This window comes from Cupressus sempervirens, chromosome 5 (genome assembly GCF_028749045.1).
Source record: "Cupressus sempervirens isolate cs-2001-9-10 chromosome 5, ASM2874904v1, whole genome shotgun sequence".
In the NCBI taxonomy this organism is placed as follows: domain Eukaryota; kingdom Viridiplantae; phylum Streptophyta; class Pinopsida; order Cupressales; family Cupressaceae; genus Cupressus; species Cupressus sempervirens.
In genome coordinates, this window is record NC_143122.1 from 885392544 (window position 1) to 885420139 (window position 27596).

General features: G+C 32.9%; 1 pseudogene; it reads left to right on the forward strand.

Moving 5' to 3' along the window:
• The first annotated feature begins 21423 nt into the window (after positions 1-21423).
• Positions 21424-24601, forward strand: LOC149558765 (disease resistance protein RPS5-like; annotated as a pseudogene).
• Positions 24602-27596: the final 2995 nt, after the last annotated feature.

Consider the following 27596-nt stretch of genomic DNA (forward strand, 5'->3'; position numbering starts at 1 on the left):
GGAATCAATGAGGTTGGCTACTTATCATTCTTGGAAACTGACCTACTTTATTTGTTCTGATAGATATTAAAGCTGTGCTACTGCTAACTGCCTAAAATTTGTGGCAGCCATTCCATTCTCGTAACATATTTGCAAAGCTGTTCGAAGTTTTTTTAAGTTTCATGTTTAAGATTTTCCAACGGTGTTTTATGATCACGCAGCATAACCCTCAGAATTTCATTTTTGTGGCAGACTGATCCAGATAACATTGTTGATGTTGTTAATGGAGAACTGAGAGAGGATGGGCTTAGGTTTAAAGCAGAATCAGAAGAAGATAGCAGTTTTTCCTTCTCTGTTTCGCCAAGGGATTTGGAAAGACGCTTGCACGAGGTTATAATTTCAAGGCTCCAGGATCGCATTGTCGAGCTTGAGATTGAATTGCAGGCAAACAAAGTAGCTCAAAATCATGAGCTAAATCAAGCTTCCCAATCATTAACTTCAGGTATTTATTAGCCTATGAAGTTCTTCTTGCAGTTTTACCTTTTTCCATTATGAATTTCAGCTGTATCAGAATATTTCATGGTTGGAAAATGGAAGATTCTGGAATGGCTTAGAAAGCTGACTGTTATGGAAAATTAATACCAATGAGAGGTATGAAAATTAAAAGCAAACAGATCCTTGAAGTTTCACAAGTTGTGGCCTTCAGGATTCCTTTTGTTTTCATCTGCTGTTAAATTTTTATGACATTTATAGCACAGAGCTGCAGCTTGGATATTCGTACAATATAATTTTTATTGTGAATAACATAACTCTTCAATCAGTATATGTGCAAATAGGATTGGTAGTTAGTCATAAGTTATGAATAATGGGATATTATTTGTCGCAGAAAGTTCTCAAGGACCTCAGATTGCAGCAAATACAATCTACCAAGCTTCTCAAGCAGGGCAAGTTTGCTTTGGAAATGGCCATCCTTCTTGGAGACGATCACATTCTCCATCAAACCCCATGGTCCAAAGTGATTCATCATCCACAGGTCAGAGTATATACCATCAACCATCTGCTGTACTTGCACAAGGAAAGCAACAATCCTATCACATAAATTCTGAGACAGATAATGACTCAAATTCCCCACCACAGCCATTGTACAATCAGCCCAACAGCTCTGCATCATCAGCGGAAGCCACTTGTGCCATCAATGGCAACAAAACTCCGGTTGGCTTTGCTTGCAACCTTTGAAAATATGGGATCTTTTGAAAAGGAAAGTTTACATTGTACCATCTGCATATGTTGGAATGTCCCCATTTTGTATTTCATTTCATTTTATTAAAAGCTATTACTAGTAGTTGTGTTCTTTTGTGCTTGCAACAATAAACCGATAGATTTTATTACACTTGAACAAGAAAATTATGAATTTTCTTATACCATGAATGAAGAATTTGGGACACAATAGACTCTACTGTTCTTTTGTTTAATACATTTGAACATCTCCAAATATAGGTGAGATTGTTTCTTATCTAATTTAAAGTTGTCATATTTGTTAACTCTATGTTTGATGGAGTTGAATTTTTATATTGAAGTTCCGCAGCATTGGAGATCTTAATTTTTAGAATTTGTGTTTCTTAAATGAAGGGGATCACAAAGCTTAGAGATATGCCAAGGGTCTATGGATTATTTTTACTTTCAACAAATAACTTTATCTTTGATTAGAATATTTTTTAGGAAAAATTGAAAGGGTTTAAGCTTCAACATGAGGTAATGGAATATGAGACATTTAGCTTTCATTAAGCTTTGAATAATTTTTATAATACTAGGAATGGAAAATTTAGTCCATGTTTTGTTTTGTATTGAGAAATTCTTGAAAGAAAGTTTGATTAGTAAGAATGTTAGTCTTTTAGAGAAAAATATTTTTCATTAAATTTATAAGTATAATTAGCTTAATGGACACACCCATCAAATTCAATTTCTAGAACTGTCAAATAGCCTTTGACACATTGATTTTAGAATCGATGACCAAATAAGTATTCCAATACAAGCACCTGGTCATTCCATCAAAGTAATCTTGTGTAATGCCCCACCTAGAAATCTTTGAAAACAAGGATATAAGATACACAAACAATACCTTTTTTGTTAAATAAATATTAACCTTATATGCAACGTTCATTTTAATGCCCAGATACAAATTCCCACATGGTTAAACATACAAGTTTATTTGCCAGTCTCAAACCTAAAACACATGAGACAACATTTTAATGAATCCCAAAAATGACCGATAGGCAATATATTCCAATTTTGGGAGGTGCAACTCCCAAATGGGTATGTAAAACATCAATTTGCAACCTCCAAAAAAGTTGAGAAATGATCATTGTTTGAGGTATGATGCTTCTCCTATGGCATCGTAGATAAAACTTCACAAGAAATGTGATAAGATGGAAGTACATGGGATACAACTCCCTCTATTGTGGGATACAACCTTGAATAGTGTGCAAACTCTAGTATCACGCAATACAACCCTAACTACACACGATGAAATGCTCAAGAGTGTGCAATGAAGCACCATCCAATATTGCATCATACAATTTGATACACAAAAGGGGTACAATTAAGTACCTAGCTCAAGTTAAGATGCTAATCAAAATCAAACATAAGCAAATCTAGACAACATGGAGTACCAAAAACATGTGTATCAAGGAGATAGGCATTCTAAAGCATAATCCTCAAAACACAACAAGTACTATCATCTAAAGCACAATCCTCTCAATTACAGTTCTAATTAATCACCATGAGAATACAACATTAGATACATAACATATATACATCAAGTAACTATAGAAACAACAAGTAAAACATGCATCAAGAGTAGATTGATGAACCACATAAGCATCAAGCTCTAATCCTGAAGCTACATGAAAACCATCTTTGTACTTTGATCCTTGACAATTGTATAGGTAGCAATGCCTCTTAACCATGTGGAACTCCTAGGCCCACCCCACAATGCTCATGGAGATAATGATTTGACCACAGTCACAAAAGACAAAGGCATCCAAGGATAACATTGACGTCAATAAGTGCATGACACATGAACTCAATTATCATGAATGTGATGTAATACATTAGGTCACTAGCTAGGCACACTACATGGTAACTATGTAGGGACTCTAGTGGAGTATCATTATTTGTCTCAAGTAGAAAAAGTTACATCAAGCCTTCATTTTGACTCCCATAGGAGGCCAGACTCAGAATGCATCTTCATTAAAACTCCCTTAGGAGGTCTAATGCCATGTCTTTGTTCCAACTCCTTCAGAGGCCAGACGCCACATCTTCATTCTAACTCCCTTGGGAGGTTAGGTATTCCATAATCTTATATTTCATTAAGTTTGATTATCCCATTTGTTTAATTTGGTTATCACTTAGTAAAATCTCTTCACATCACCTTGTTGGCCACTTCTAGCCTAGGGTACACAACAAAAGCCACTCCACCCCTCTACCCTATATATCCATGCTCATTACACAATGAGTGTGCATAGGAAATTCAATTTCCCAACCCAACTTCTATTTAAACAAACACTCAACCAACCTAAATCTGGGAGTTTGGGTGACACAAGATTGTATCATATGGACACAACCAACAACAAAAGAATTGACTACACAAATTCCCTTAACCTGGCATCTTGTCAGGAGCACATATTCACTAATGAATCTCGAATTACACAAAGTAAAACCAAGTTCATGAACTACAATCCATTTTTATTATCTAAACATATGCTACCAAAATCCCAGTAAAACATGGGTGGTACACAAAATGAGGCAAAGATAAAAATATCCAAAATTCCAACTTCTCATATTTTAAGAAAAGTAAAAACCCACTTCCAAAATGTGGTCAAACTACCAAGGGTCTAATAAAATTTCCAAACTGAGTTCCCAAGAAAAATTTGATTAGAACCAAAAGTCAACATTTACAACTAATATCACACTTCTAGATCAAGATATAAAAAGCCTCAAAATGTCATTTAATTATTCCAACTCCATCATTATAATCTTTGTGGAAGAGACTACTAGAACATAGACCAAGTCAAGTGAAACAAGGTGATAGACAAAAACTAGATGACACAAAACAAGGCAATTGTAAAACCACCCAAAATTCAAACATCTTGAAATTTGATGAAATAGAAAAGCCACTTCTAAAATAATCGTAAACTCCCAAAAGCCTAATAAGAATCTCTTTCCAAGAATACATGAAAAACAACAACATATCTCTAACAAAAATTTCATTTCCAACAACATGAAATAAAAAAAATGCTCATTCCCATCTAATCAAGTGATATAATTGCACGCAAATAGAGGGGAACACTAGTTTTCAACCTCCAATCATTTGGCAAGTGAAAGGAATCACAGTAACCAAGCATTTAATTAAATTACAACAAGCCTACCTCAAGCTAAAAGGGTATAAATTTAAATTTGTGAAAAGGAGACCATAATGATCAACAAGACACAAGTTGATTTGAGATGTATCTTGAAAGAAAAAAGGAAAAAGTGCTAAGGATGTTGTCTTTTATAGATAAGGAACTCTTAAGAAAAGGAGAAATATAGCTCCTCAATGCTTCACCTATAGAAGGAATCAAATGCATATAAAGTGGTTGATCATTAGAAGTAATAACCATGTCATCATTCAAATATTCCTAGTGAAGAAGGTAGTAATCCATGTCCTTATCTAAGGTTTCATCCCAAATGGTAGGATTATCCATGTTAGTAGCATTGTGAATCACCAGATCTTCATCACCATCATCTTTGAAAAGATGAGCATCAATGAATGAAGACATTGAAGCCTCATCATATGCATTAAATGGAATGTATTGAAGATCATGAAGATAGTTTGAAAATAAAGATAGCCACCCCCATTGAAAGGAAATATAATGTCTATGAAATAAATGCAATCTAAGAATGAACTAGATGCAATTTGTTTTGTATTTTCATAAAACAAATCTATGAAATAAAATATATATTGAAACAATGTAAATACAAAAAGAGATCTACATATCACTAATATAAATAACATGAAAAGTAGATCAAGATACACCAAAAATCAATATAACTCCAAGAAATAAAATGGCACAAGTTGGGTTCACCAAAAGAAGGTAAACACCTAATGCAAAAAAGAAAAGAAAAAAGATCAAAGGATCAAAAATTAGAAAAATGAGATATTTCAAGAGATTGAGATCTAACTACAAGATGGAAGAAAGAGGTGTAAGATGTCTAGTTTTCCAAATTGTTTACTAGTGAAATGAAGCACTAAATAGGATAAGGCCTTCATTTTATGCTAACATCAAATACAAGAGAAATAAGGTCTTCTAAACACAACTCTCAATATAACCCAAGTGAGATTATCAAAATCCAAGGAGATAAAGGGATGCCAATGTTAAACTCAAATTATATCAAGGAAGGATGCAAGCAAGTTATCTTTCATGAAATTTAAATAAGATTAAATATGTGTAAGTGTTAATGTACAATTGAGCTAATTGATTAGATGAGAAGAGTAAGATAGATCTAGGTGCTAAATACATGCAATTAGCCCAAGAGAGATATGGAAATAACTCTAGACTAAAATGTACAATAAATGATCAAGTACTCACCTTGAAATGTGTAGAGTAATATAACTTTTTACTTTGAAAATCATGGATCTAAACTTGTGATGGAACTTTTGACTATGAATTTACGATCACAACAAAAAACCTAGAAAATGGTATTTTACTTGGGGCCTCAGGAAGACATCAAACTGGTGCAACAAGTTTCAAATATTTTATGAAAAATTCTCTATGTTCCTAGGGCACAATAGAAAAATTGATCCAACCTCTTCAAGAATTTTTTGGCAAGTGATTTTTATATCGGTGGTCACAATTTAGGTATCCTACTCCTTCACATAGTAAAAATTATTTTTGTTTGGTTTAATGAGGACTTTTCTTAGTCGAGCCCTAGATGAGGAATCAATATTGAAATTGAGATGTAAATATACTAATAAAGGAAATAATAATATGTAGTAGGATTAAATTGATTAAATGAAATATATAAGTACCTTTTTAGTTGCAATTGAATTTGATATGTGATCAAGTATGCAAATATAATAGCACTGACTTAAAGAAACCAAAAGAACTCAAAGAAGTCAAAAAGCTCATGAATATGAATGTATTATAAACATGTTGTGATGAAGGATAAAAGGACTTGAATGATTTGGAATGATGGATCTCCTCCTTAGAAGCCAAAGTACACTATCATCTTGAAGGAAGAATCTTGATGCAAGAAAGAAATTCTTGCCTTATGAACATTGTTGTGGTTCCACAATGCATGCCCCATCTTCAAATTAAAAAAATGAGGACTCCCTTCTTTTTTGTTTGCCTTAAATATTTTAGCTCCTTGATCTATTAGATCAAAGTCTCTTGTGATTGACCTTGATGATGAAGAGGCTCTGGGTAATGTGGGGTAGGTTTTTGGGTTAGTGTTATTGTTAATTTCATTTTGTGTTGAGTTCCTAATTTTTGTCTAAGTTTTTCTTGTTGTATCTTTCACTTTTCATTCCTAGAGCATGATGATGACCCTTGGAATCCCCTAGACCTAACATGGATTCATGATTTAGATCATAACTAGGTTAATTTTTTTTTCTTTGTTTGTTATATTCATTAAAATATTGTTGATTATTGCATTGATTGTATAGATTCAACACACACATATTCAAAAATTGATGTTAAAGAAGTAGAAGGAGTTCAAGTCCATGCCAATGTTGGACTATAAGGAGGGCATAAATCATCAAAAAGACCATACATACATACATACATATATATAAGTGCTCCCATACCCCATTTAAGGAAACCCCATAAACCATTTCAAATATAGGAACTTTTATTTTTTAGGCTTTGGACAAGGTGCACAAGGTGTGCAAGGTGCACAAATAGGCCTAAATAATTAGAAATAATAGAAATAAGTACAAAACAATGATTAAAGTCCCCATTTGAGTGAAACTCAGAAATCATTTTCAAATCTGGGAACTTTGATTTTTTGGGACTTGAGCACCTTATGTAGGTCCCCAAGGTGCGAAGGTGCATAGGTGAGCAATTTTGCAAGTTTTAAAGATACATAAGTGTAAGGTCCCCAAGGGTGTATACATGTGCAAGTTTTCAATTTTGAAGTCTTAGAGATGTGCACATCCAAAGGTCCCCAAGATTACAATGGCTTCCTTGAATTTTTAAGTAGCTAAGATCACACCCAAATCCACAAATTTTAAGTTCGAAAGATTAGTGAAGAAATCACACTTCATAGATTTTCACTTAGAAGTCAGATATACCTAATGTTGCTAGATGTTATACAAGAGAAGAATTGAATAAGATCAATGATTGGATTGATAATATACAAGTTAGTAATAAGGTCATGATATCTATGTATGAAGATATCTAGGATATGTAGGGAAGAACACACACCCAACTATTAGAAGTGGATAAGTTCTATAGTGTGGCTAGCTTGGAGATTTTGGGTGATGACTCTAGAACTTAACTATGCTCAGTAGAAAAAAAATTTACAATAATTTTGAGAATCATTTGAGGTAGTGTCCTTTGAGGAAGATGTTAGACATATTTTCAAAACTAAGGAGACACTGAGGGAGTTGGGCTCTAAGTTGGATGATTTTATAGAAGTAAGGAAAGAAGTTTGTGATTTTCATAAGAAAGGGAAAGGTATGGAGCTTTAGACTTGTCAAATCCTCAAGGAATCACTTTTGCCATCCAAAACTTTAAAGAAGCACATCCAAACATCATTTTGGTTGAAGGTTTGTTAGAAATTTTTTCGGTGGTCCCCTTAGGATTTATGACAAGGGCTTAACCACCTCCTATGTACTATAAGTTGAGTGGTTGTATCGGACATTGATAGATTGGTCTTTTGGTGCAACAACAACCCCACTCTAACAAGTGGTATCAGAGCTTGGTCACAAGTTCAAGTCCTCAGACCCTTGGGTAATGCTAAGGGGGAGATTTTTGGAAATGTATTCAGTGCTCCCCTCAGGATTCATGACAAGGGCCTAACTATCTCTTGTGTACTATAAGCTAAGTGGTTATAGCAAGCATTGATAGATCAGTCTTTTGGTGCAACGGAGACCCCACTCTAACAAGATCAACAAGACTTAGATGCTAGAAATTGAATCCTACCAATTTTGATCATATCACCTCCAAAGGTGCAAAGGTGCACTAGATGTGTGAGTCCCAAGGTGTGTAGGTGCGTCAATTATAAAAAACTTGCAGTTGCATCGATTGTTAATTTCCATGTCTATTTTTTGAGTGTTTCATGTACCAAAAATGTATTTTGTTAGTAATTTAACTAATAAAGACACATGGAGAAGGTCAAGTTTGCATTTTTAGAAGTTATAGAGACTCATTGATCATCTAAAGCCTTCTCTCTTCTTATCTCTTTCTTCAAGTTTATTTTTAGTCATTATAAAGGCCCATACACCATTTAATGAAAAAAGAAAGAGTGCATGCCTACTTAGCATCTAGTTAGGAGTCTATTTGTACATAATTTGCTTAAAATTAGTGTTTTTAGCATGCTTTTTGCAAGGAAAAGGCCCAAGATTTGAAAATTGCATCAAGGATGAGGTTTCCTATAAATACAAAGATGTAATATGAGTTCAAGGTCAATATTTTGATGCAATAAAGTACATTATTGGTATTATCATTCGGTGTCTAGTGTGTCTTGTGAGAATGTGCATTTCATTTGTGAATTTATGTTGATGAATAGCGATGGAGCCAATGGTTTTATTGTGTTTTTGATACAAGAGTATTTTGCATTAGAAAGTAAAGAGGGATGTAATTTTAGAAGAGAAGAATTTTTAAAAATATACATATATAAATATTATTTTAAAAAGAAAAAATAATTGTGGAGGAGAGAGAAAGTAACGAAAATTAGAAGAAAACAAATTGGAAATGAAGAAAAGAGGGGGAAAGGAATTTAATAGGTGGCATTGTTAAATGTAACTTGTGGCTTGATGGTTTATTTAATGTAAGGGTTTATTTTAACTTGTATTGGGCTAGGCTAACTTGTTGCTTAGTTGGATATAAGTAAGGGGGTCTTGTCTTGTCATTATTCATTAAGTGGAGTGAGTCATGAGGCAAAGTGGGATCCAACATAGAAGATGGAGTAGTTGAGTGAGCACAATTCTAATAAGTGTGTGGATAGAGTGCCAAATGTGAGGTAGTTTACACTTGGGTCTTGGTAAAGTTTGAGAAGGGTGTAGTGCCTGCCCCTAGGTCACACTTTTGGTTATCATTGTCAAAATCTTTTAGGGCTAGTTTTATGTTGATGGTTAGCAGCATTGTTTTGAGACTATCAGATATTGTGCTATGGATTCAGTTGATATGTGATGAGATTACTTAGACTCTACATTTCATGTATGCATGATGATTATTTCAGTGTTTGCAGTTATTGATGATGATTAGTTAGATTATTTATTATCACATGTTCTTTCTTATGGATACTTACCCCATACTTGCATGTTTATGGTGTGTGTGTTTGTTCTTGGATGGCGTTTCTGATGTGGTTAAGGAAGGGAGTCGTAGTCACCTGCTAGTCGAGATCTACACGATGCACCACTTCCTGCCATTGCATGTTTAGCTTAGCATATATATATTGTATGTACATGCATGGTTTTCATGCAGGTTGCAGGTACCGAGTATCGACTTCCTTGAATTTCTAGGATGAGCGTACCCTATCACATTATCTCAATGGTAAGAGAGGGGAGATAAATTCTCAAGTCTAAATCCCAACCCTTTAAGCAATTTGTCCTAATTGGAAATTAGGACAAGTATCTGAGTTGAGTACCCTCTGAATGCGTCGGATGACGTAATTCGAGATATTAACCCTTTTGGTTTGATTTTGTATGTGTTTTGCTATAGTGTGTTTTTCGTATTTTATTTTATGAGTCTTTGGTGTATTTTCTATTAATTAAGCCTAATTAAAAGATTTAATTAATGGTTTAATTTAATGGAAAATTTATATGATATTTTAATATTAATTTAATTTAATTAATTGGAAAATTAATTAAATAAAATAATTGAATTTGAAGATAAAAGTTATAATTTTAAAGTTGGAATGTGATAATATTTATTTAAGTTAATAAATATTTTAGCAATTAACTTTCAAAAATGAATTTAAAAGTGGAAAAGATATTAAAATTATTAAAATTTTATAGGTTGCATGATGTGTGCATGTGATTAAAATATAAATATATTAAGATAAAACAAGTGGAGTTATTAAAGTTAGTGCTTGAGATTTAAAAATTAATAAATTAAATTGAAAAGAGTAAAGTGAATATTAAATTAATTAATGTGCATTATTTTAATATTTAGGAGTTTGCAAATTCTTGGGAGTTGTCATGTAGACAACACAGAAGTATGCACTCTAAGTATGCACAGGTTGTCTACACTTAGGAGTTAGCATATTATTTGAGCACATGGTGTCTACAACCTTCTAGAGACCTCATCATGTCTATCTTCTTATCATGGAAGTTATGTGCTTGGTTGTCATGCTTATCTCCTAGTTCTTCTAGACACATTCTAGATGCATCTTAGAGGCCTTTAAATAGAGGCTCTCCTAGTGTGTTTGGACAAGCTGATATGCATTCGAGAAGCTCATATGCTTCTACATGCTCTTATGCTTCTACAAGCACTTCTAGTCACTTGGGGGTTTCGGTTGGTTTGATTCTTGGAGGAATGACAAATGCTAGAGAAGGAAGGGATTTTTCTATGGACTTCTGAGGCATAAAAAAATTAGCATCAGTATCCAGGTGCACTCGTGATTTTTGCATATTCCCTTTTTGCACGCTTTCTCTTCCTATCTTCATCGTGTCTACTAGATGATTGTTTGGATAATTCTTGTGATGAATGTTTAATTCAGATTTGCATGTTGATTCGCTCCTTATGCGAAGAAATCATTAGAGAGCTCAAGTAGGATAAACCCTAGTTCCAAATAAGAAAAAAATTAGATCTAAATCGGGTTTGGGTTCGAATTCTAATATAATCGAGGATTTGATTAGACAAGGGTTTGGATTTTAATGAAAAATTCTAAGTTAAAAATTTATAGGCAAACCTATTAGATAGATTAATGGGTATAGTTAGAGAACAATTAAAGGGAAAATTCTTAATTTAAAGAATTAGAAAACCCTTTTATTTAAAAGTTATATATATGTTCTTTTTTAAATATATAAAATCTGTGCATACATACATACATATATATGTTTATTAAAAATTGCAATAATATTTGATAGCAAATTGCGCGCGCGCGCTGGTGTGTGTGTGTGTGTGCATATACACACACACACACACACACACACACACACACACACACACACACACACACACACATATATACATATATACAAATGTGTATATGCATATATATACATATATGTATATATTTGTATTAGATCGCAATGGAAGAAATCATTTTAATAAATCCGAATCCAAATTGCTTTTGAAAAGTGTTTTTTTGGAAAAATGTTTGAGAAAATGATTATCAAAATTGTTTTATTAATCTTTAAAAAAAAAATATCTATACCCACCGCACCCTGCAACTACAAATGTCGGCGGACCTATTGACGTAGGGGGCCGCACAACCTATGTAATAAATTGTGGCACCCTATCAGGAGGTCGCATGGCTTAAAAGGGACGGCCGCTTTTCAAAGCGCACCCCCCTCTTAAATAAATGAATGCATCTTGCGTGATTCGCTTTTCAACGAATTTGATATATGATTTAATTTTAATTATTTTGTATTAAGTTAAATTTTATTAAATATTAATTGAATTATATTTATTAAGAAGTTATATATATATATATATTCATTAATTAATATTATTATTTTATATATGTTATATTTATTTAATGTATTATTGTTAAGTATGAATTACTAATTTAATAATAGTTTGTTAACTATTATTAAATTGAAAGAAATATAAATGTTATTAATTTTGAGTAATGAGGATTTTAGAATTATAGATTTATTAATAAGATTTCCAGTATAACTTGTTATTAAATAATAACAAGTCATTTTTGAACTATTAATATGAATATTAGAGAATTGGATCATAGTTGACTTTTAACTTATAAAACTATTGTTAGTTATTAATCAACTGATATTAACTGGGTCGTTTATATGGATATGTAATTATTGATTAAATTAATTAATTAAATTTAATTAATAATTAAGTTATGTAATAGAGTTTTAATTGATATGATTCTTTTAATGAAGTTGTAAAGTATTTACATCGAAGTTGATAAGTCTTATTTTAATGACTTGAATAATGACTTTAGATATTATAATGGTTGTCAATGATGATTTAGTTATTATAATGATCAATATTAAAAGGCCTAAATTTTAGTAATATTTAATTAAGTTTTAATTAAGTATTATTAGAATGATAGAAGTAATGGATTGTGTACCTATGTTAATTGATTGATTAAATTGATCATTTTAATAAAGTTATAATATTCTTATTCGAAGACTAGTAACTGGCTTTCTTATAATTTAAACGAATAATGATCCTTTGATTATGTTGAAAAGTTGAATTAATGATAAGGAAGAGTTATTCAATTTGTAACATTGATCTTAGCAAAATAAAGCGAATGATTTTATTAAGTGTCAAATGATTTAATGAGTAAATATTTATCCTTCAATTATTCTTAGAATCTAATTTTAAATAATGGAAGGATAATGTTGTCGAGGGAACAAACGGGTTGACTTGTAGGTCAAATGATAAATCTTATATACTTGAAGTATACTTGCAATAGAAATTGAAATCTCCATACTCAATTCAACTTTGAAATTTTAGCAAACCAAAACATGTGTTTGCATTGTGTTTTCTCTATGCTTCTTGTTTTGGGTTTTGGGTTGACTAGTGTTGATCAGTTATAGAATGTCTACCAGAGGCTCGGTGGTTATGTGAATGTGATGGCATGTTGATATTATTTGATTTCAATCTTTATAAGCCCAACCATGGTAATGTGATGGCATGCTCTATGAGATGTTACAAGTATTTATTGCTTGTTATTGCTTTTCAGTCTTCATGTGTGAAGCTGAGATGTATGTATACGAGACACTTGAACTAATCATTTTTGAGTCATCGATTAGTTATCCTTGGATTACTTTCTAGTCGCCTTGATGGGACTGAAGAGTTTGCTTTGATCTTGATGATGTCATGTTGTGACATGTTTTGACTCAACCATTTTGGAGTCTTCGATCAGTATGATTTTGAGATATATTTTGGTTATTGAGAACCAATGGATACTTTTGATTATCAGTGATACCTTCAATTGCCAATAGAGAACTATTGTGGTCATGATTATCTATGGATACTTTTCATGAGCTCATGGAGATTTGATGCTCTTTTTATGGATTATCTTTTGGTATTTATTTCTAGTTGCTTGTATAGGACTGTGGTGATTTAGAGATTTATGATTCCATAAGCCTAGGGTAGGTTATCTACTTGTAGTGTCAAAAAGTGGCTTGTAATGGGGGCTGGGGCCCTAAGTGGCTGCCAGGGTAACTCATTGTAAGTTGTTTTAATAAGTGATAACATTTACACTAAATGGGGATTAAATGAACCTAAAAAGATAATTGTTTTGTTCTCGCTCATGTCTCAAGTGCTAGTACAAACTAGGATGGGAGTAGAGAGAACGCTTGGTTGCGACCTTGCATTCCATAGTATGCCTTGTCAGTCTGAGAGGATACTAGTCGCCACATAAGGATCAATAGGGACCCTGGAGTCCTAAGCTAACTACCAGGGTAACTTCTACATGATTTATGCGATGACACTTGCCCGCTTATAGAGTAGGTTTCTTACACGTCATTGTGTGCCTTTGAGATTAGATGTCGATTTGTGTTGGAACCTTTGAGTTAGCATACTTTTAGGATTCCTAGACTGAGAGAGTACTTATGTTATGTGATTTGTTATCTTGTGATATGTGATTTGATATCCTATTTGGGACTTGAGATTATCTCCTCAGCGTGGTGGGAGTGGACCATTTAGGTTCCACGCAGTCAGGTGGTAGTGCTTTTTCACTCTTATCATTTGAGATTCGTCTGAGACACCGTGGCTGATGCATTCTTTGTTGGAATCTATCTTCATGGATTATGATGGTGGACATGTATCCTCACACTGATGATTTGCATATGTTAGATGATGTTATCTTATGCTTTACTTTGCATGTTAGATCACTTTCTGCATATGATGTAGTATGATTTAGGAGTGACATTCCTACTATGTTAATACCGATGATCTCTTTGATGATTTGGAATGTTACACACGGAGGGATGGCTAGGATCCATGATGGTCTAATGATGCTATTTACGGTTGGGAGGAACCGCGCACTTAGTAAGTTATGTTTGTAATTTATGCTTATCTCCTATGATGATGTATCATATATGACATGGGGTTTTATTTACTTTATCGCAACATGGATTAGATTAGGATGATGTATCTGTATTTTAACACATGTATATTCTTTTAAGCCTTTCATACCCTGTGACATGTACAGTGGATGATTGAGCAATCTGAAATGTAATTACTTAAAGGACATTTGTATATTGTTTAAGTACGTTGGATGTATCATTATTATTTCATGAGGATGTGATGTTAGATGAATAGTTAATTTAGATGTAATTCAATGTTAAGAGATTCATGAAGAATGTAACCTATTATGTATGTTTACTTTTAGTGGAATGTTGATATTTCTTCCAGTACTATGTGATTGTTATGAATGGTTTATCTTTCATGTTTAAAAAAAAAATGCTACCAAACTTAGTGAAACTTTAGGTTAATTCTTTGGATCCCTTGGTGGGGCATTACAAAGGGCTAGTAGCTGAGGCTTGGGAAACAAGGATTTTGCTTGGTGGGCTTGCAAGCACAATTTCAAATCTTCTTTGGAGGTTTCTACCAGAGTTTGGATCAGGAATAGCTAAGTATTTGGGTTGGATCTTGTAGAATTGTTATTGTATTTGTTGTTGTATTTGGTCGTAACCAGGAAGGCCTTATAGCTTGACACATTGCATGTAATCAGTTATTTTATGAATAAATAGTTATGGTTTGGTATTAGATCTTGCATTATTGTTATGTTTTCATTGTTTGGTTATTTCTTCGAGCTAGGACATCTCCTTTGAGTATTCTCCCGCCTTGCACTGCATCTACTTTACTACTTGTGTGATCAATTAGTTCTAGTGTTTTCTATTTCTTAACAAATTTATTTGTTGTGACGAATTGGATAAAGGATCACCTTCAAGTTCTTGCATAGCAATTTGTCTTGTGTACGTGCACTTTCTCTGGCTATATGATTTGATGAGTTGTGAAACATCCTACTATTTTCATCATTCCCTTTGAAGATTGCATTGGTGGAGTTGAGGATGCGCTACTCCTAATTTCATTACTTTAATTTCTTACTAGATCCTTTCAAAGATTTAATTCATAGAAGCATTGTTGCTTTGATTTGTGTCCAATAGGAATTTCATTTTTAGTAATTTCCTTTAATTTCTTGTTACTCTAACTCTATTATTTTGTTTTGAACACGTGGTTAGAATAGGAATTCATATAGTTGCATGGTTAGAACTTGCACTCATTAATAAATCTAAAAAAAACATTGGTTTGTGGTTGCATTTCTTCAATTTTTTGTAGATTAAAGATACCAGCAAAGGCCTCCTTGTAACGTTCACATTTACAATTAAGATGCCATGTGGGTTGAAAACTAACCATCTGGAACCTTGGAGTTGGTTAATTTGATCAATTTTTCAAGAGAGAAATTCATAAGGATTTATGCCATTAACATCACGCAAAATGATTGCTCAATAAACATGTGTATGCTTTCTCTTGATGGATGATAATAACTTGGTTGATGCTTGATGGGTGAAAATGAAATGCCCAAGCCTCCTTTTATACTAATTTTCGAGATCGAAAACAAAGCATACCGACTTGGGAGAAAAAGTAAACAATTGGTAAACTAAGGCACTTCAAGCCTTGCAGTCAAAATTCTTAAGTAGGGAAGAGGTTGATTGACCTCTTCCAAAATAGGTGGACCTATTCTTGAGGAGGGTCCCAAAAAGGGGTCTTGGAGGCCTTAGAGCAAGCATGGAAAGAATTGGGAAAAAATAAAACTATCGAGATATATGGCCAAAAAGGTGATAAAATAACACCTAAAGGACCATGTTGAAAAATATGAGATGACCGAGAGAGAGAGAGAGAGAGAGAGAGAGAGAGAGAGAGAGAGAGAGAGAGAGAGAGAGAGAGAGCACTAGGGAGGGCTAAAAGGTCTCAAAATGAAGTGTGTCTATTTTAAGATGGCACATGCCTAATATACACACTTTTATTAAGGTGACTTATTAATTAGACCATTAAATCACTTAATAGTTGATTGGTCCCTTTCCCAAATCAAATAAGATAATTTGGGATATTTATAATTCAATTACAGAAAATTAGTCGATAAATAAAATAATATATTAAAATTCTCCAACAATAAGTTAAATTAATATTCTAATTAACTTTTTTCATGATAACAGGATGACCCTAAATGTGCACACACACTCATGGGTATAATCACTAATGCATTATGAATTTAGATTTACTAATTAACAGAGGGTTGAGAATAACAATAATACAAAAATGTCATCCAGACAAAGAGAACATTGACTCAACATGAATGGTCAAGGTATCTTCTGGTGTCACTAGTAGGGATATAGGTATATACTCAAATTGTTTAACAAGCGTGAATGTACACGGTACTTGTTGAGTAAATATGAACACATCAAGGGAAGATGCTCAATATATAAATTGCCAAAGCACAAACATAGAAATAGTCACATGAAGGAGGATGTGACACTTTGTATATCTCACAAGCAAGTGACTATGATTTCATTCCCACTTCGTACTAGAGCTAATGAGTAACAATGCAAAGAAGTGATGCAATATAACATAACAATATAATAATCATATGGTAAAGCATTTAAATAATCATATTTAATCATTTGAGCACACATTTACTAAAGGTAAAAGATATATGTAAACTATATAGAAGCACACCATAAATGAATCCAATAGCATCCATCCGATAAGCTATAAAGCATTGTCCAAGTCTGAATATAGAATAAACTAGGCATAATCATATTAAAGCATCATGTCACATCACTAGCATCATCATGCATATATGATCAAACTAAATAGAAATATCATCTAGCATCTATGATATTGGTAATCAAAACAATGAATAGGCTGCATCAAATTATCTCAATATGCAAATAAACATGTAATAGTAATCAAAGTGTGTCTCAGGTCAAAATAACCATATAATAGAATGTAAACACGCAAGGAAGTGCACACAACACACATCAAATTGTGAATTATCTAAAATCTCAATCATATGAACAACTATAGTTCTTATAAATGCAACATTATTCGTTTGCAACTTAAATTTCCTTATTCTCTTCTATGCGATGTTCTAATTCTAGTATGTAGGATCTCAAACTAAAGAGGTTCTAAAATCACCCTCAAACATATGTTGAAAGTGCAATGCAAGTTCATTAGGAACACAACAATAAGGGGTTAATTACAACCACAAGACGTAGCACACACAAGGTTGAAACATGAAACATGAGGCTCAATCACACACAAGTAATTGTTTAAAAGCAAGCATTTATCAATATAAAATTGAAAGAACAGAGTATATGTTAGATTTATGTAGTAAATTGAGGGTTTGCTATAATGGACACTTTAATCTCAATCATAACTGTGTTATCAAATTTATATCTAAAAAGCCTTGATAAATAGAAACATGAATTGTGTTCTATGTAAGGTTAAAATCACCATTATAAGATGAATCATCATATTCATAACTACAGTAATAAAATTTAAGATTTAAACTTTATATGACTTTTTCAAAATTATAACATAAATTCTTATAAGAATTTAATTTTAAATTTTATAATCTATATTTCGTAATTTAATTATTAAATGACCTATCTTTATACAATTTTTTAAAAATAATTTAAAAAAAAATAAAGTAATGTTAATTTTAAATAATTTATAAAAAATATTAATCAAAACTAGAAAACATAAAACTTAAATTCAATTAAAATATAGACAAATTAAACACTACACTCGCATTGGAAAAATACCTCAAAGTAATTCAAACCCAATAAAAAGGTAGTAGCATTCCATGTTTCCTACCATTTATGCTATGCACATATTTTGGGGAAAGCTTTCCATAGAAGAGACTCCAATGTAATTCTGATGAGTTTTAAAATTCCATAGTGTGTGAAATTTGGTTGCAGATGTGACGACTTTTGGGTGGAATAAATAAATTTGATATGATAGCGTTCAATATGGAATCGAAACACCATGTGCAACGTTAATGTGCATTATTTCCTACTCTTTAATTATTCCCATTCCCATGTTCAGGTGGGTTCTCTCAAGCAATCTTTAATAAGTGAAGAGTATTAGTGAGATCACATTTCAATTATTAATTATTATTATTATTTAATCTTTTAAATTTTTAAATTTTTAAATTATTGATTTCAAAGAAATCATAAAATAATAATTAAAGGTCTATTAATTAATATATCATGTATGATAGTTGTTCATTTGTATCTTCATTAGTTAGATTTTTTTGATTTTTTTTGATAAGCTATTAGGACATCATTATAAATATCGATAATTTTTTAGATGATTGTAGCGCACAAGTTATGAGACATCTTTAAGGAGGTACTATATGGCAATTTGAAATGACTATTTTTTAACCCTTGTGCACTTAATAGATACACACCATGTGTCATTACTACTTAGAAGCTAGAACAATAACTTTAAGAAATTAAGTTGCATAAAGAGGTAACATGAAAAATTGTTGAAATCTGATGTATCATTTAAGATATGTGGGTACACGAAGTTAGCTATTGTGGTCATTAATACACTTCTCTTAAGAAAAAGATTTTTAGACTACCAATGCAAAATGATGATGTCCTCTATTATTGAATTGCCTTTCAAGAATACCATTTATATTCTTTAGAAGATAGAGTGGTGCTTATTTAAGCCAAACATATGAATACATACATAATATTTACAATTAATTTTTTTGCCAATCATATTAAGGGTTAATCAACTCATAAAGGATCATTTCGTCTATTCAACAATAATAATTTATATTTTGTGATTAATTTTTTATTTATGAGCTAAATGTAAATATAGTAAGAATACCATCTCTTACTTTAGAAAGGTATAAACTGGTAATTCAAATATAATCAATACAAGAAAGTGGGTTGATTTGATTAAGTGAATAAGACAAACTATCAAGATAAATTGAAGTATGACTATATGCATGTTAATGATATTTAAACAATAGATTTCAAGAAATTTTCTAAAGGCAATTTTAAATAGATGAGAGACAATTATATAGGCTCTATTAGTTGTTGGTGTTTGAAAAATGAGCATCTATATGTTTATCTACATTTCAATTATACAACATGGCTTATGTGTCCTCTTATCATAGAAAAATGATCAAGGAAGAGAGAATGTCATCTATTACCCAAGCAAGACATTAGGGAGATGTAGCTTGAACAACTCATCCATGGAGCAAAATTTTGTAGTAATATTATTTGGCCTAAAAATTATCTAGCATTGTATGCTTAACGCTACTACTCATCTTGTTGCCAAAATTGATCCATTCAAATGATTGTTGTCTAAGGCAACTCTTATTGATAGAAGGAAAAGTGGCTCATGCTCCATAGTGAGCTTTATTTGATTCATAATGGACTACTTAGCAATGTATCCAATTCTAGGTTAATATCTTTTAACCACATAATTTATAGAGGAATATGTCTTTCACTGGATTAAAAACATGCCAATAACTTATAACTTGATGGATCCTTTGTCTACCATAATCATGTATTAGAATTATTTTCAGGACCCTTTAAGGTGATTTCATTAAGAAGAAGAAAATGCAACATTTGCTTCTCTTATACAAACAACATTAGGGATAAGTGGCAGTAATATCTAGCTTAAAATAGTAGCTAATGGAAAATTTAGAAGCTAAGGGCTTTGGTGACTCACAATTAATTGTAAAATAGGTCATTTATTATTTCCTTTCAATGGATGAAATCTTAGTAGAGAGTTCACCAATTTACCTACTATAAATTAAAACCGGTTGTATGCTTAAATCTTTAAATGACTTGCTTAAGGAAATATTATGCTTTGTTGATTATTACATTTGACTTATGTGTGATTGGCTCTACATAAGAGAAAGTCAAAATCATGAACGTTAATAATAATTTATTACTACATGCCTTTTTATAGCTAAAAATAACTCTCAATTAAGGGAGATGACCCAGTACTTGAACTCATTCCAATGGTTGTGGTAGCAATTGTCTGCACAATTATGGGGTTCCCTAATGCACTACGATTGATCTCCATTTTTTTTCAAGGGAGTGGAGGGCTCTATTTTGGATACTTTGGCAAAAATCATGTTGTTGTGCCGTCATTTTTTATGATTTGGCTTTAAAACCTTAGTTATAAGCAAGGGAACTGTCAAGTAAGCTACTATAATAAAAAATTGTGATTTTTAATTTCCATATCGGATTTTGAGAAGCACCAAGTTAGGGTGCTCAACTACTAGATATTATCTCCTAGTAGTGAAGTCCCTCAAAGTCGGTAACTATGGATCTTGTTCTAGATCTTATATTTTATTGTTTGTGTATGTTGTATGATAGTAGAAGACAACATCATAGTCATATCAAATATTGTTAAGAAGAGAATGGGATTATTAATCATACAAATATTATAGTATTAATTCATATAAAAATGCACATAGACTTATGTTTATCATACATAGAGATTATATACATAAAAGAGAAAAGGAAAAATTATACTCCCAATTCCTCTTCTAGCTTGATCAAGTTATTTTAAAATGTCCTTTTACTTTTATTTATACAAACCATTTTTCTTAAAGTTCTAGAATTTGAGATTTTTTTTAAGATTAAAAAATATTTTAATTTAAATCTTTAACTCTAAAAAAAATGATTAACTCAATTTCATTTCTAAAGTTTAATAGATCATACTTCTAAATAAAAGACATACTTTAGATTGAAACAAATCAGATTTAGTAAAGAAATTTATTTCTATTACATAAGCATTTACAAAAATATTGACAACAGTATTCCTGTTCTATAGAGGAGGAAAAGAAAAGTTAAAATTTACTTTATTCTTTGATAAAGTAAAGCAGGAATCAAATTTGTTAGAAAATATTGAGAGAACTAAATTTGCTACAACTCCAAAGTATTGAAAGTAAAATAGGGAAAACTGTGAATAAAATTACTACAGTTTAGGCGTTTACATAAAATCGAGAAGGTCTTTCTGAATCCATTTCATATGAAACCCGTTGTTTTGCAGACAAGCCAGCCAATTAGCGAGCTTGTTGACCACAGCTTTAGCCCCATTTTGTTATTTTTCTTCTCTATTTGAGAAAATCCTTTTCATTACAATTTCAATTTTTCTCTTCAGCTGCTCCAAAATGGTCGATCCTGGTTTCATCCCTGGATTTATTGGCTATGCCATTCAATTGGCCGGAGATCAGATTATTCACCACATCAGCATTGCGGTCCGATGCAGGAAAGAGTTGGATGCCCTCAAAGACCTGCTACCAACAATAATTGAAATGAATGTGAAATTGCAGGAGTATCAAAAGGCTCTAAACTCTGGCAAAGTGAATACATGGAGTCATCCTTTGCCCTCCACAATCAACAACTGGTTGAACAAGTTGAGTGATCTTCTGGAGGAAGCGTCTGATTTGACATAGCGCTGCACTGTACCGTTGTACTTCAATCCCTGTTCTCGGCACAAAATGAGCAGAAAGATCAGAATTCTCATTGAAAATTTGCAAAAGCATGTGGAAAATGATGTAGCCCCGGTTGCTTTTCTACATCAGCTTCATCAAGATGTGGCTTACAATGAAAGATTTCAACAGATCAAACAGAGAATGGATTCTCTGAAGGGAAATGCTGGACTTGCCGGCACATCTGGAGATATCTTTTCATTGCCTTCTTCGGCCACTTCAAACACGAGGTATATTGAAGAGGCACTCATTGTTGGACAAGATTCTACATCAAGCGACTTGTGGAGCTGATTCATTCACAAAAGTTCCAAAATCTGTGTCGTTTCGGCATACTTGGGAAGGGAGGGGCCGGCAAGACTCTATTACTCAAGCAACTCTTCAACAGTGATGAGGTACAAAATCTGTTTTCTAATGACTTGATGCTTTGGCTTACTGTTTCGCAAACTCCATCTTTCAACGCTCTTAGAAAAGATCTGGTCAAACAAATAGCCCTTAAAGTAGATGAAAGATTGGAGAGCAGAGAGGAAGACCATGTAAAAACCTGGTTGAATCAGAGCATGACAAAGTACAGATTTGCCCTGTTTCTAGATGATGTTTGGGAAACAAGTGCAACATCATTGCTAGAGGAGCTGTGTGTGCCTAACTCTCCATTCCACGACTCCAACATCATAATTGCCACATCGAGAACTGAGAGTGTGCTCTTGCAGTTGGGTATTCCCACTCCATCAATCGTCCAAATGCAAGATCTGAACCAGGATGATAGTTGGAGATTGTTTTCTTCTCATGCTTTTCCACACAACGGTGGAGTTTTGCCCGCAGGCATTGAGGGAGAAACAACCAGGCGCGTCTGCAACAAGTGCGGGGGGCTTCCATTAGCCCTAAAGGTAATTGGAAAGGCAATGTCGGGAATCACTCAAGTAGATGAATGGGAATTTGCACTCCAGAAGTTGCAGAAGGATGTTGGAGGGTCGCTTTATAGGAGCTTGAGATTAAGTTACGATGTCTTGGCCGATTATGGCGTTTCCTTGCAGTTGTGCTTCCTCTGCCTCGCTGCTTTCAAGGAAGATGAAGTTATCTATTATTCAACAGCTACAAAGTACTGGATTGGAGAAGGGTTGATTGGCGGGCCGAATTCTTATCAAATAGGAAAGAATTACCTCAATTTGTTAGCCGACCGATGTCTAATCGAACCCCTCTGGAAGGATCATGATGGAGGTGTGCTCATTTTCAGGGTGCATGATGTTTTGCATGATTTAGCACATGAAATCGCTGAGAAGGAAGAGAGATGCTTCTTTCGGACATGCAGAGGTTTACGAGAGCTCCCAGATGATGATGACTGGTCCGGACACATGAGAATTTCGTTGAGGAACAATTTTTTGACTAGACTTCCCAAGACATTTCGAGCTCCCCATGTCCAATCCCTGCTACTTAATGGCAATCGTGGTTTAAAGGAAATTCCAAAAGAAGTGATGTAGAGTATGGCACTTCTGAGAGTCTTGGATTTGTCACGGACTGCCCTGAGCTCCCTCCCAAAACACATTGGGTGTTTGAAGAATTTAGTTTGCCTCAGGCTACGCTCTGTGCCAATCCAAACGCTGCCCAATTCTATTGCTGCTCTGAGAAAGCTTGAAATACTAGATCTTTCTAAATCTAGCATTACACAACTCCCATCCGGCATTTCTAAGTTGACTTCCTTACAAGTTCTCCACCTTGGTTCTTGTGAACACCTTCAGTCCATGCCATTTGGGGTCTCACGCCTTAAATCTCTTCAATACCTGAATGTGTATGGTAGCCCAAATGCATGGACAAAGATAGTATGGAACAACTGCACAAGAGATCTGCTTTCAATTAATGATTTGGGCGCCCTAAAACAACTTACAAAGCTGTCTCTTGCAAATTATGGCAAGACAATTCAGGAAGGAATTCTAGGAATGATGGAGCAGATGAAGTATCTAACTCTGGATCTCACAAATATGGAAAGACTGCCCCATGACATGACTGCCATGTCCAAATTGAGGAAGCTCTCTCTAACATGTCCTTAGTTACTCCGGATAGATTTTTCATTTTCTGAGTTTCAACATCTGAGCTACATTAATTTGTTCAACTGTGACATGTTGAAGCAACTTCCAGACTTGCACAAACTTGCTCATCTAAAGCACCTCAAGATTATTGAGTGCCCCAGCATTGAGAAGTTTCCGGAGGAATTTGGCAAAGGGGGAGCATTTCCTAAGCTGGAGGAGTTTTCTATTGTGGAGCTACAAAATCTACAGCAGATGCCAATGGTGGAAGACACAGCTCTGCCTTCACTTAAAATACTAACAATAATGAAGTGTGAAGTATTGGAGATTCTGCCAGAATGTTACTGGGATTTGACCTGTGTAGAAAAGATCAGAGTATATGGCTGCACAACAGTTTTAAAATGCAATGGAAGACAATTACTTTACTGAGAGAAACCCCAAAGTAGAATTGGTTAGGGTATCTGTTGTAGACACTGAAGCATTCCAAGAGCGCTTTAATGAAATGGTAGGAGGAAATGAGTATTTTCTTTACGGTGAATTTTGCAGAACGAGCTCTTTTAGTTTTTGCACGAGGCATATCACTTCAAAATTGTGAAGCAGGCCTATTTAAAGGAGTCTTTGTTGAAGGAATACCTCATAAACAGAATAGAATAGTAGTTTGGGCTTTACAATCTGAAATGACATCATCTGGTAAAGTAAAAGAAATCACTTTACCTTCCTGCTGTGTTCTAGTGGGAGTCCTGGTTGATTCTACTTAATATATTGTATATTGATTATTGATTATTAGTCCCTGCAAAATATGTGAAAATTTTTGCCAAACAAACCAATGATATTGTTCAAAATTTCCTAAAGTTTGATTTGAAATTTAATTATTAAATACTTATTCTAATTTTATGATTCATTATGGGGGCAATTTCCTGGAGTTTATTCTGAATTTCGTAGGCCAAAAATCAAAAAATTAAGAGGCAACAGTGTACGAAAGTTTCTAGATTGCTCCATCTCGAAAAAGGCTGGAGAAGCGAAGTACTCAAAGTCTGGCTTAAAGGACTTACCGCATTGCTGCCATACGAAAACTGTTTAACCTGGTGCACGCATAAATGAATTATTGAATGAAATTTAATAAAGTGATGCATTTTAAAAGTTGTGTTTTCGAGTATTTGCGTCTATCCACATTCAGCTTTCTTTTAAAATTTACGTTCAAAAACTTAAACCTGGATGAATATAATTTTTTAATAAAGAACTTTACATTGTGGTATTTAATATATTTAAAATTATCAATAGGTGTTTGAAATATATTGAATAATGAAAATTGGTTTATGTAATTTTTATTTGACATGATTTATTTATAAGAAAAATATTTTAAATATTTTTTTACTAATTTTCGTTATAATTTGTAATAATATTTTTTTTTAATAGTATTTTATTGATTAGAATGTATTTTATGTTTTTTTTCAGGAGATATTTATTTTATATGTTTTATCTCACTCTTATAATTTTAATTTTTCCTTCTTTTGTCTTCTATATTATTTATTGTTTACTTCATCTATTACAACTTGCATATCTACAATAACTATAAGTAAAATGAGAATGTCATTTCAGCATAATATATTAATGTTGTATCTACATAGCTTTGATTTTCAATAAGAAAAATTGGTTCAATAACTTAATTACAAATTCTCAAATACAATTATAACTTTTTAAACAAAATATTAAGACAATAAAATCATGAATATATAAATATATTTAATAGATTTGATAATCAATTTTTTTTTAAAAGTTAATAATTTTAACGTATTTTATAATATAATCTGGTTCACAACATTAAAAAATTAAAAAAAATCTTAGCTGGTTTTCTTTTTAAGTTAAATGAAAATGGTTCAAGCCCATTATAGATAGAAAAAACCAACTACTTCAAAACAAATATATCTAAGAAATAATAACCAAACAGCGCACCCAATCCAAGAAATTTGTTTTCAAAAAAAAAATAATGATTATTTTTTACCACTCTAAAATATTGACGTCAATTTATTAGCATCTTTCAAACACACCACCAAGTTTCCAACAAGTTCGTTTTTATCAAAGCGGACATTGATTTATGTAAATTATATGGCCTTCCACAACATTTTTTTTTTTTTTTTGCTTGGTAAACGGCCTAAGCCTTGATTGATTTTATTAATACAAAATAAATACAAATAGTTCCCCCGTTTTGACAGGCACATGTAGGAAAGAATGGGGAAAGAAAACCTCATGTCTTGCCTAGGACCTTAGTCCTATATTATACATTAATAAGAGGGGCATACCCTAGTGTTAATTTCAAATGGATAATCCGATCAATACATAATTCATCCAAATAATCTCTAGATTGGATGGGGAGATCATTATCTGTCTAAATTCACCAACAACAACAAAAGTTAAAGGTTAATGAAAAAAACTAACTATAATGTGCAGCCAAGAGAATTATTATCAACAAATACATTCTATGTTAAAATAGTTTAATAAGATTAATATTTTGATTTAGTTGTTGTTTTAATTATTTATTATTATTATTCTTTAATCTATCTTAGCTTAATTATTTTGATATATACTTGAATGGATTTTACTGATGTTTAAGTTATAGTGATGGGAGTGTATTTGAAAACATACAACATTATTCATTCAAAGAGTGGCTTCCTGCATATTAAAGGAATAATATTACAATTTTTAAAGAGTAGCAGGATCGTAGATGAACACAAACTGAAAACCCATAGATATTGTTAGAGACGTCACTTCGGATCTCTCATAAGGATTTCAGATGTGGTTATTGGGGTGAAATCCGAATTACTCCGTGCCCTGGTTATGGGAGTATATCAATCATAAATTTCTAAATAGTTGAAAACTGAACAACATATTACAAATAGGAAGCAGATTTATAACTAAACACGATTTCCATTATATATATTAATAATATGTACAGTAAACATCATCTCCAATCTAATTTTAAAAAGAAACCAACAAAAGGTAGTAAACAATAGATTTTCCCTATTGAGTAGTATGGACAAATTATCTACAAAGACACTCAAGCTTAAAACATAGTGCTACTAGTCAAAATATGGATCATGTTAATATGCCAAATGACCCATGCCATGATTTAGTCAAATTTTTCAAATACCATTATAATTTTCGAAGCTTCACGCATAGAACTCGCCTTTGATCTCGGGGGAAATTCATAAGAAGACCTTCCCCTACTAGATTTTTCATAATTTGGAACACAAAACTCCACATTTTCCATTTCATTGAAATCCACTTCCGGATGGATATATGTGTCATATGCCTTCAGATAATCAGTTAGCCAATCCCTTCCTGGGTCTTCAATGATGCCTCTCCATCTTAACAAAAATTTGATTCTCATCTCCATTCGCGGCCATTCCTTATAGAACTGGATATTATCCCTAATGATCATGCAGGGACATTTCGAGCTCCTTGCCAGTTCCTGGCTATTGACTTCGAGTTCCATGTATGCCTCTGGAAGAGGGATGCAGAGCTGAGTGTCAATGTTGGCGACAACTAGTTCCAGAGCCACTAACTAGCAAGGGTCGAAAATGTTATGGGTAATCCTGATAATGTCCCATTTCTCAATCCCCACTCTTACCAAATAGCCTACCCAAAGGCCAACTATGTCACTGTTAGTTCTCCATGAGTAGTCGTAACTAAAAATTCCTTCCCCTAAAGCCTTACTGA